Raw genomic sequence first — 9,621 nt, 5'->3', positions numbered from 1 at the left:
CCCTCAAAAAATAAACCAGTTGTTTTCTGGGGCTTGGAGTATGGGTTCCCTTTTTATTGCCCCATAGTTTAGGGCTAAGCTCAAGGAGGTTTTTACCTCCGTTGTGTGATTTAGGAGCAATAAAACAACTAAACTGCCCCTCATTCTTTTGTGCTCACTCTTTCTGTCTTTGCCTGAATTTCCTCAATCATAGATTCATTTCCTTGCCTATTAAAAAACTAACATGTTAAGCACATGCCATTTGCAAGGAGGGAAGGAAAGAAGGGAGGGAGGGAGGGAGGGAATATGGACCCAGATAAAAGGTAATACTTAAGTCTTAAGAACAAATAACTTAGAGGAATGAGTTGCTACAGTCTGTGCAGAGGCCTTGGCAAGATGAATGTTCAGATGAAGGTTAAGACCCTGAGAGGGGAAATAGGTTACTTACTTCAGCAGTTTTGCCAGAGGTCTATCAGGCCAGACCTCTAAGAATCATACGAAGTCTGAGAGGCCAAAAAGGGAATTAAGATATCCAACCTGCGAGGCCAGATTGGGCTGGTCACTGAACTCCAGTACAGAATGAGTGTTCTGTAGCTCTGGTCTCCAAAGGCACATTCCACCCCAGTGACCCCTAGTTACCAATGTTTTTAACTCTATGATTTCTCAGTAGTTCAAGCTCTTGACTAGCATCTTTTCTGAAACTATACCATGGAAAACCCCATTGCCATACAAATAGTAATGACCAGAGCATTTTTCACAGTTGTCTTAATACAAAGGGTGACTGCTTTGTCTTTCTTGCACTTTCAGTGACAGTTTCATAAAAGCCTGCCTGGGCTTGCTGATTTGCAATGACCTCAGCACCCAGACTTATTTGACCCTCAGCCCCAGGAAATCTCCATATTGCTCTGCAGCATTGGGTAGCAGAGAATAGTGTTAAGAGTTGTAACCTTGGGACGGAGCTGGATTTTAGCTGTGATGATGCACTGTCTAACGTTTTAGCTTTGGCAGCTCACTTCCCCCATCTGAGACTGAGTTTCTCCATTTGTACAAGGAACATTGATTCATTTTTATTAAGCCGTAGCTTGCTAAGGACCTACTGGCACTGGGTACTGTGAGTTTAGATAATCCTGAACTCCCTTTCTGTTCTATAATCCTCAGGCTTTGTTTTTTAGTCCAGGGCAGGGCTCATCTCTGAGTTCAGTTTGCTGCTACTGATCCTGATATGGTCTCTGTATCCAGTCAAAAGGTTCCTTATTTCACAATGAGTATTAGAGACGCTATATCCAACCCTCTCAAAATCCAGTCTCTCAAACACTGGATTTTTGCTGATTTCCAGTCCCCCCATGATCATTAATACTGTGCCCCGACCTCCTAGCTCCTGCTTGTTAGCTGCTATTGGAAAATTTTTTCTTGCTTTTTTTTTTTTTTTTTTTCCTGCTTAAAAACAAAAACAAAACAAAAAACAGTTTGGCCTTTGGCCCAGCGTTCTTGAGATTAGCATCCAGCATTCCCTGTAGGTTGATCAGCATCTTGGTCCCTGAATGGCCATCATTCCTATAACCCACCCAGCCTGACTTCCATGCTACAGAGAGGCTCTGCTGGGCACTCTCGATGCTGGCTTTCTCTCAACAGAATGATTCTGCCACATTCTAATCCTCGTTCTGACAGACCTCTGATTAAATACACCAACCAAAGAATAGAAAATGCTTATGGCAAATCATCAGGCAAATTCACCATACTTGGGTTGGTTTGTTTTTGCTGCTTATCTAAATAGAAACGCCAAACCACAAGCACTGCCTATTCTGCCTGGTCGCAAACCAAAAGGGAGCAGAATACCACATTTCTGTTGTCACATCATCCCCTTTTCTCTATTTTCTTTTACTGTTGATTCTGTGTCAAATATCTGTCTGTGCATAGCCTTCTCGCCTCCTAAGCATTGCCTCTCTTTGGAGCTTTGGTTTTAGAAACATGCACACATATATATGCAATTAAATGCAGGCTTTGACTTTTCGCCTGGGAAACTGGAAGGATAAGGCGAGCTAAGCTTTTAATTACAAGTACCCATTCTGGGAGGCAGGGATTCTGAGCTTCCAACAGCTACTGCTGCTCAGCCTAATCCCATCTTTCAGGGAAGAAAAAGAAAAAGCCCACATGTTTCTATGTACAAAAATGTTGACTTAATATATTCAATACATTTTTTATATTTGCTAAAGTAAACTCTGCTTGAAAACCAAAGGGGAAAAAATACTGTTGTTGTTAAGGTGAAAGCTTAATGTACCTATTATTTCTTGATAGATTATGGCATTGTCCTATTTCTTTTTTGTTTAAGGTCGTCTCATGATATACAGAAATACTAGTATTTTGTACTTCTATAACTGCTTTCATCCAAAGTCCCATATCTCTTTGCAAATACAAATTACTGTGATCTAATGTCATTGGAAAGTATGCTCCAAAGAGGTTAAACACTTTAAATCCTGATTTACAAATTAAAAACTAGAATGTGGAAAAGCTAAGCTGCATTTGGGGATTTAAATAGGGTTTTGGTTGAAACAACTAGAAATGACAGCTGTCAACCCAATCCCTTAGTCCTTGAACTCATTTTGATATCCTTTACTTCTTGAATTATTATACGTGTAGGAAGACAGGTTACCATTGTGAAGTCAGACACTGAAGATCTCTTTTCCTCCAAATAATAAACAATACCTAAAAATATCCTGGTAGAGTGGTAGCATCTTTCCAGGTCAAACTTTAAAATATTTCTTTCTTATGGAAGTCGTTTTTTTCAAACCAGGGATTGTAAATAGTGAGGTTATTCCTTCCTTCTTTAGCAATTTGTAGATGTCTACCACTTTGATTCAGTTTTGTAAGTTTTTTTTAAAAAAATAGAGATACACACATATAAGTATAAATGTGTATGTGTATAGGCATGTATGTGCACATGTATATGTCCTATGTATGTATACATATATATCATATAAAAATATACATATGCACAAAATAAGGCAAAAATGACTCCCATTTAACAATCTTGCTGTGAGGAACAAAGATGAGATTCTCATATGTATTATATGAATATGTGTCAATATACTTCTAGCCTCCTATTTCTAAAGACTTGTCTAGATTTAGAGTTTTGGTGAAGCAGGAGGACATAACATTTATACACATGAGCTAATAGTCTCACTTCATCTCAGTATTATCTTATTATATTCTCCTCTCAAAAACTATTGAGCAAGAGGTGTTTCAGAGGTGTTTCATTGTAAGGAGGTACACGTAGATCAGAAACGGTGTCTAAAGAATGAGGCCGATCTTAAAATAGGTAATAGGTGGCCGGAATTTTATTAGGACTTTTTTAGGTAAGATGTAAATAGATGTGACTTTAGGAAATATCAGAGTAGAGACTTGGAGAGTGAGAGTAAGAATATAAAACATGTCTATTGATAGAGAAATTAGAAGACTGCCATTGGCACAATTTAATTTTTACTGGGGTTGCAAAGAAACCTTGCCAGTGCAACAGTCAAGTGTTGTCTCCTTTCCTCTTGAGCTATATCCTAGAGCATTAGATCCTTTGAGTCTGAATTCAAGGGACATGTTTTCCTACCTGGATGTGAATAAAACAGTATTTTTAGATGACTCTTTTGGAAGTGGCTGGCATTAAGTACAAGAAAAGATATTGGTTGTTGAATGGATGAGAGGCCAATAAAACATTTCATTTAGCTGTCAGAATACTCTTCGTGCTTGTCAAATAATTGAAGCAATTTATTTCCTGTTCACAAACATCCATTTATTAGAATTCATTTTTAAGTTCTCCCAAGCATCCGTCCAGCATAAAGTGATGATTGTACCTCTCTACCAACAATTTTCCCTCAAAATTTACTTTTGATTAAAGGATGATCTTGGATTTTATGGTCTCATATTCTACACGTGGAATGCCCTTCTCTAAACTGAACTGATTCCTGCCCAGTCCAACATTAGAAAAATTGTTATAGGTTTTCTACAATTCTACACTAGGTTTTGTCACTGTTTGCAGGCATAAATATCCCCCAACCTGGAGCCTGAGGACTCCAGGGTTCAGGTTTCCTAGATTCTGTCTGATAATTGGATGATCTGGACATAGGCTTTTTGTTTTGTTTTGTTTTGTTTTTTTGAGGTACGTGGGCCTCTCACTGTTGTGGCCTCTCCCGTTGCGGAGCACAGGCTCCGGGCGCGCAGGCTCAGCGGCCATGACTCACGGGCCCAGCCCCTCCGCGGCATGTGAGATCTTCCCAGACCAGGACACGAACCCGTGTTCCCTGCATCGGCAGGAGGACTCTCAACCACTGCACCACCAGGGAAGCCCTGGACATAGGTTTTGTGTGAGGATTAATGTGAGTTCGAGTTTTGTATGGCTGATGTCTATATTTATATGTTCACATCTCTATATATTTATCTTTATTATATGAGTTAATAAATGTACAGCACACAAAAGAGATCCTGGCCCATTGTAACTGTTTAATAACTTTTAGTCGTTGCTGCTTTTGTTGTTATTGTCACATACATTTGTTGTTTTGTTGTACTTGTTACATAACATAATAACCTTCCCAGGAAGTGTGGTTTGAAGGGAGCCTGCATGATTAGCAACTCTTAGATTAGAGCATCACACACCAACAGACATCCTGACTAACTTTCCCCCGGACAGCAGTGCTTCATCTCACTTCAAGGACTGGCATCTTCTACTCTAGAAGGTTTGTCCATGATTGACAGCTCTATATCTGATGCTGTCTCCTGGAAAGGAGCTACAGGCTATTCAGAATGTGAGCCAATATGTATAACCCTCTACTGATCTTTGAACAAGCACTCTCAGTGCTTAGAGGATGAGTTTTTAATCTGGCCAGGTATTAGCAGGATTCAGAGGGTAGGCTACTAGAAGACATCCCAGTCATACTCACCTGGGGCTTTTCCTTTGACTTACTAAGGCCCAAGCTGACCCTGGAGACTCTGATACTGTCCCAAAGCAGCAGGCCCACATGAAAGCAGGCCCATATCTCAAGGTAACCACCGTTCTGATTAGTGTATAGAGAAAGTGAAATTACATCTGGTTCGGAACTAAGCTTTGTACCAGAATGAACTGTGAGTCACACTCCATAAGCCCAGGGTTGTTATCTATTATCACACAGGCAATAACCTCTCCATCATGTCACTGCCTATGCAGCATCTTCTCTAATTTTTCTCTTCACTGCAGTTCATCTCTCCAGTCTCCAGGCTAGGCAGTTTATCCTACCTGCTACCATCATCATCTCTCCGAAGAGTGTGTATTATTAACAATGAAATTACCTTTGCCAAATTCGTTAAATCTCCACAAATTAATAGCATTGCATGGCTGTTTAGATCACAGACTTTGGAATCAGTTTGACATGGCTTTATGTCCTTCTCTAACTTGCTGGTTGGTTGACCTAGGGAAGATTATTTAACCTCTCTGAGTCTTCCTTTCATTGCCCATAAAACGGTTATATTAACAATTACTACTTTATGGGGTTTCTGTGAGGACTAAAAACAATTGTATATGTAAAGTGCTTGGCACACAGTTTGATTAAATGTGATGAACACACAAAATACTGAAACTATGTTTTAGCATGGATGAACGCTCAATATATCTTAGCTATTACTAAGATTTGCTTCTTAGCCTTTTCTTCTTCCCTCAGGTCCTTCTTCAACCTCTCCTTCCCTTTTCTAGGTTCTTTGGGATAAAAAAAAATAGAGTAATGGATCATCTCTGTCCTCCAGCTGTGGGGTGTGGGAAGGCATCAGGGGTAGGAATAAAAGTATAAGCAAATAATTATGGGAATTCTGAGTAGGGAGAAATTGATTCTTCCTAGGGAGGGGGGTGTCAAAGAGGACTTCACAGAGCAGGTAACATTTGAGCTGACTCTTGAATGACTCAAACTGATTGCTTAATGGTAAAGAATCAAGGAAGAAGAGAAAGACAGGAAATGTGATCACAGTCAAATACAATTGACCTGCTATCACCTGTCCAGGAAGTAAGTGTTAGGTCAGCGAAACAGCAACTGTGGACTGAGACTCTGGATGTAAGAGAAGCATCAGTTCAGAATAATTGGGTTAAAAATTCATTTACTGTTTCTTGATTCTGAAAGAGACCTAAAAGTGAGGAAGCAGAAGGCTAGCAGTTAAATTCTTATTTTTGTTTTTGTTTAAAGGCATTTATAAAATCTGCAATGAAATAGATTTTTTTTTTCTCTCAAGAAGCACATTTTTCTGAGTCAGAGATAAGGTGCTTTGCAGTCTTACTTTGGGGGCACCTGCCTCCACCATACAAACAAATCTATTCACATCTGATACATTTGTTGAATCATAAATAACAATGAAAGTATAAACATTTATCTTTCTGAATATTAATCATGACTAACCAAAAGTCATTTTGGGTTTTTTAAAACATAAGAAAAAATTCCTTCTTGACAATTCAGTTGCTTGCGCTTACACACATATCATTTCAAAGAGCGTTACAAGAGCCAGAGCAGTTGGTGTGAGACTTAGAGGAGAGACTAGCAGGACTCCATTCCAGAAAAATTGTTATGGTGATCACTTGTCACCTTGTCATTATATATAAATCCTATTGGTTTTCTTGCCTCAGTTTCAGCTCGGACTTAACTCATACTTGAGAAATCACTCTTTACCTTTTCCTCTTCTAGAACTCACTTTATTCATCTGACTGGCTGCCACTTTACCCTGGCTATCCTATTACCCACCTTTAGGCTTTCTTTCATTTTCTTCCCTAAAGCCAAAAATTTTATATATACGTGTGTGTGTGTGTGTGTGTGTGTGTATATATATATATACACACACACACACACACACACACACGTATATATACATATATAGGTTCTATACATATATGTGCATATGTATATATGTATATATAACACATGTGTTATATATACATATATACATATATATGTATATATACATATACACACACACATATATATATGTATACACACACATCTAGAGCATATATGCTGCTGTATTGAACTGAATGGTTCATATGATGCAAAGCATAAGCAAGGTACTCAGGACAGGCCAGAATGAGTAAAACGTCATTAGATCACTCTTAAACATGTGTTGATAGAATATTTAGAAATGTTATAATCAGTCATGCCAAAATCCATCCTCCCCCAAATGTGTACTTGGATCTTGAAATAAAACTCTAACCTAGATATTATCTTAGAAGACAGATGTTGTCCTTTTCCTTTTTCAATATTTTCTTGTTCCATCCTGTTTATATCTTTTTGAAAAAATATCTATTTTGCTATATAGTCAGGCCTCCAAATCCACGGGTTTTGCTTTCATGATTCAAGCAGTTGGGGATAGAAAATATTTGGAAAAAAATTCCAGAAAGTTCCAAAAAGCAAAACTATTTACATAGCATTTACATTGTATTAGGTATTATAAGTAATCCAGAGATTATTTAAAGTATATGGGAGGATGACTGTAGTGATAGTGATGACTATCACTATATAAAATGACTCCACCATTTTATATAAGAGACTTAAGCAACCATGGATTTTGGTATCTATAGGGGTTCTGGAACTGATCCCCCATGGTTACCAAAGGAGGACTGTACTCTCAAAATGATTTTTATTTTTTTGCTATCACTTGCTAGTTCCTCTCCCATGTGACTATATGATTACCCGCCCCTACCCCACATCTACACACTCATATCTTAATGGAACTTTGACCCTTAAAATAGCTCTATGAAAAAAAAATCTCCATATTCAGCCCCAAGATGAGTGTTGGACATATAATGAGATCTCAATGTCAATTGAATGAATGAATGAACGAATGAAAATTAAAAGCCAGGAATGCTGGGACCTATGACAAAGTAGAATTATAATAGATTCTCGTATTATGTCCTTTATATATAATTTTATAATATATATATCAATATGTTTATATATATATTTTTTGAGGGGGAGTGTGTGTCTGTGAAGAAACTGCAGAAAGTATTTTGACTAATCCATTAGTAAGTTTGCCAGGACAAACCTAGGAACAAACTCACAATTTCTGGTTAAATGGTTAACCTTCTAATGACCACTGAGTCTACTTTCAAATGGTTATAGAATACAGCTTTATATTTGAAACACAATTACCACTGCCTTTATTACTCTTTTAAGAAATGTATCCCTTTGAGATGTTCTACCAGCTCTCTAGGTAGCCTCTTTGAGAAAGATCACATTCTTTTCTAAAGTTCTGCAAGAAAAAGTTTCCCTCACTAGTTTGCCACAGATAGCTATAGTTCCACCTTTCAGTTAAGGAATTATCTCCTGATCAGAGTAGTCAGAGGAGTGGCATTAGCTTCCATTATCAGGTCTTAAGAGCTTAGCCTGCATCTATTCATCATAACCTGGGATATCCTTCCTGCTAAAGGAGACAGCAGACATAAACTTGAGTGGGTTGACTTGTGAAAAGATAGATTAGGAGTTATGTATTTAACTACAAGTGGACCAGCATATTAGACTTGAAGGCAGGCCTGGATGTGGAAATGCAAACTCAGAGTTGTTTAGAACAGGGGATGGATGGATTTGGTGACCTGAAGAGTGAAGAAGGCATGAAAATTGTGGTTCAGACAGAAAGGGGGACCTATGAAGATACCCATTTTCCTAGGGCTGAACAAAAACACTTTGGTAAAGTGAATTACACTTGAACTGTACATATTAATAAGATAAATATGTCTTCACCTGCAAATGATAGCTTGTTGAAAATGAATAATATCTTCTAGGCAGTAATTTCTACTGATTTACTATTAAGACAGCATTCCTGAGTAAGGATGATTTGTATCCTGCATGACCGATATCTGTCCTTTCTGTCTCTGAGAATATACATAGCACTCTTTACAATGATAGAGTCAAATAGAGCAGGAGTGACTTCTGAGATCTTTGAGTTCTCTGCTCATATTTACTGCTTCCCTAATTGGAATAAAATGTGCACTTTTTTTTCAATTCAGGTGATTTTTCTTAATATTTTCTACCCACCTGAAATAAAGAAGCTTTTAAAACTCTGTTAGAAAGGAAATTTTTACTCTGTTATGTAACTTTTGCCATAATCTAGATGTCAAATGACAGGTATTTACTGATCATCTAGTATATGCCTGGGCATTGGCTAAACCACAAGATTTTGTAATCTGCCAGCCTTAAGTAGGCCAAATGTGAAGACCAGAGAATAGTCTGTTTATCTTGTACTACTTAATTATAGGATAACCATGGAAGAGAAAAACTCTAATAAGTAATTCCTCTTTAAAGTACAAATGATGGCCCTTTGTAATTGTGTTATAATTCTTATATGTGGGTTGCTTATACTGTCTGGTTCTGTAATCCTATTCCACTTTTGCCTTAGGGTTGCATTATCTTTTTCAGTGTCCTGATGTTACACACTGCTTTCAACACAATTATTGCCCTGACTTTTCATGACTCCTCCTCTCTCCTTAGCCACCCTGTGCCCTGCACTCAGAGAGTGCAGGGGACACACATGCCCAACACATGTTTTTTTCTCCTTGTTCTCTTTTAGGTCTTTCCATTAGCCTTGGGCTAATGTCCCCAGGCTCTATCATTTGACAAATGACATCAAAACTCAAAACCAAGAAGTCAGTAAGGT

The sequence above is a fragment of the Mesoplodon densirostris genome, chromosome 5 (assembly GCF_025265405.1).
Source record: "Mesoplodon densirostris isolate mMesDen1 chromosome 5, mMesDen1 primary haplotype, whole genome shotgun sequence".
Taxonomy (NCBI): domain Eukaryota; kingdom Metazoa; phylum Chordata; class Mammalia; order Artiodactyla; family Ziphiidae; genus Mesoplodon; species Mesoplodon densirostris.
This window is presented reverse-complemented; position numbering follows the sequence as displayed.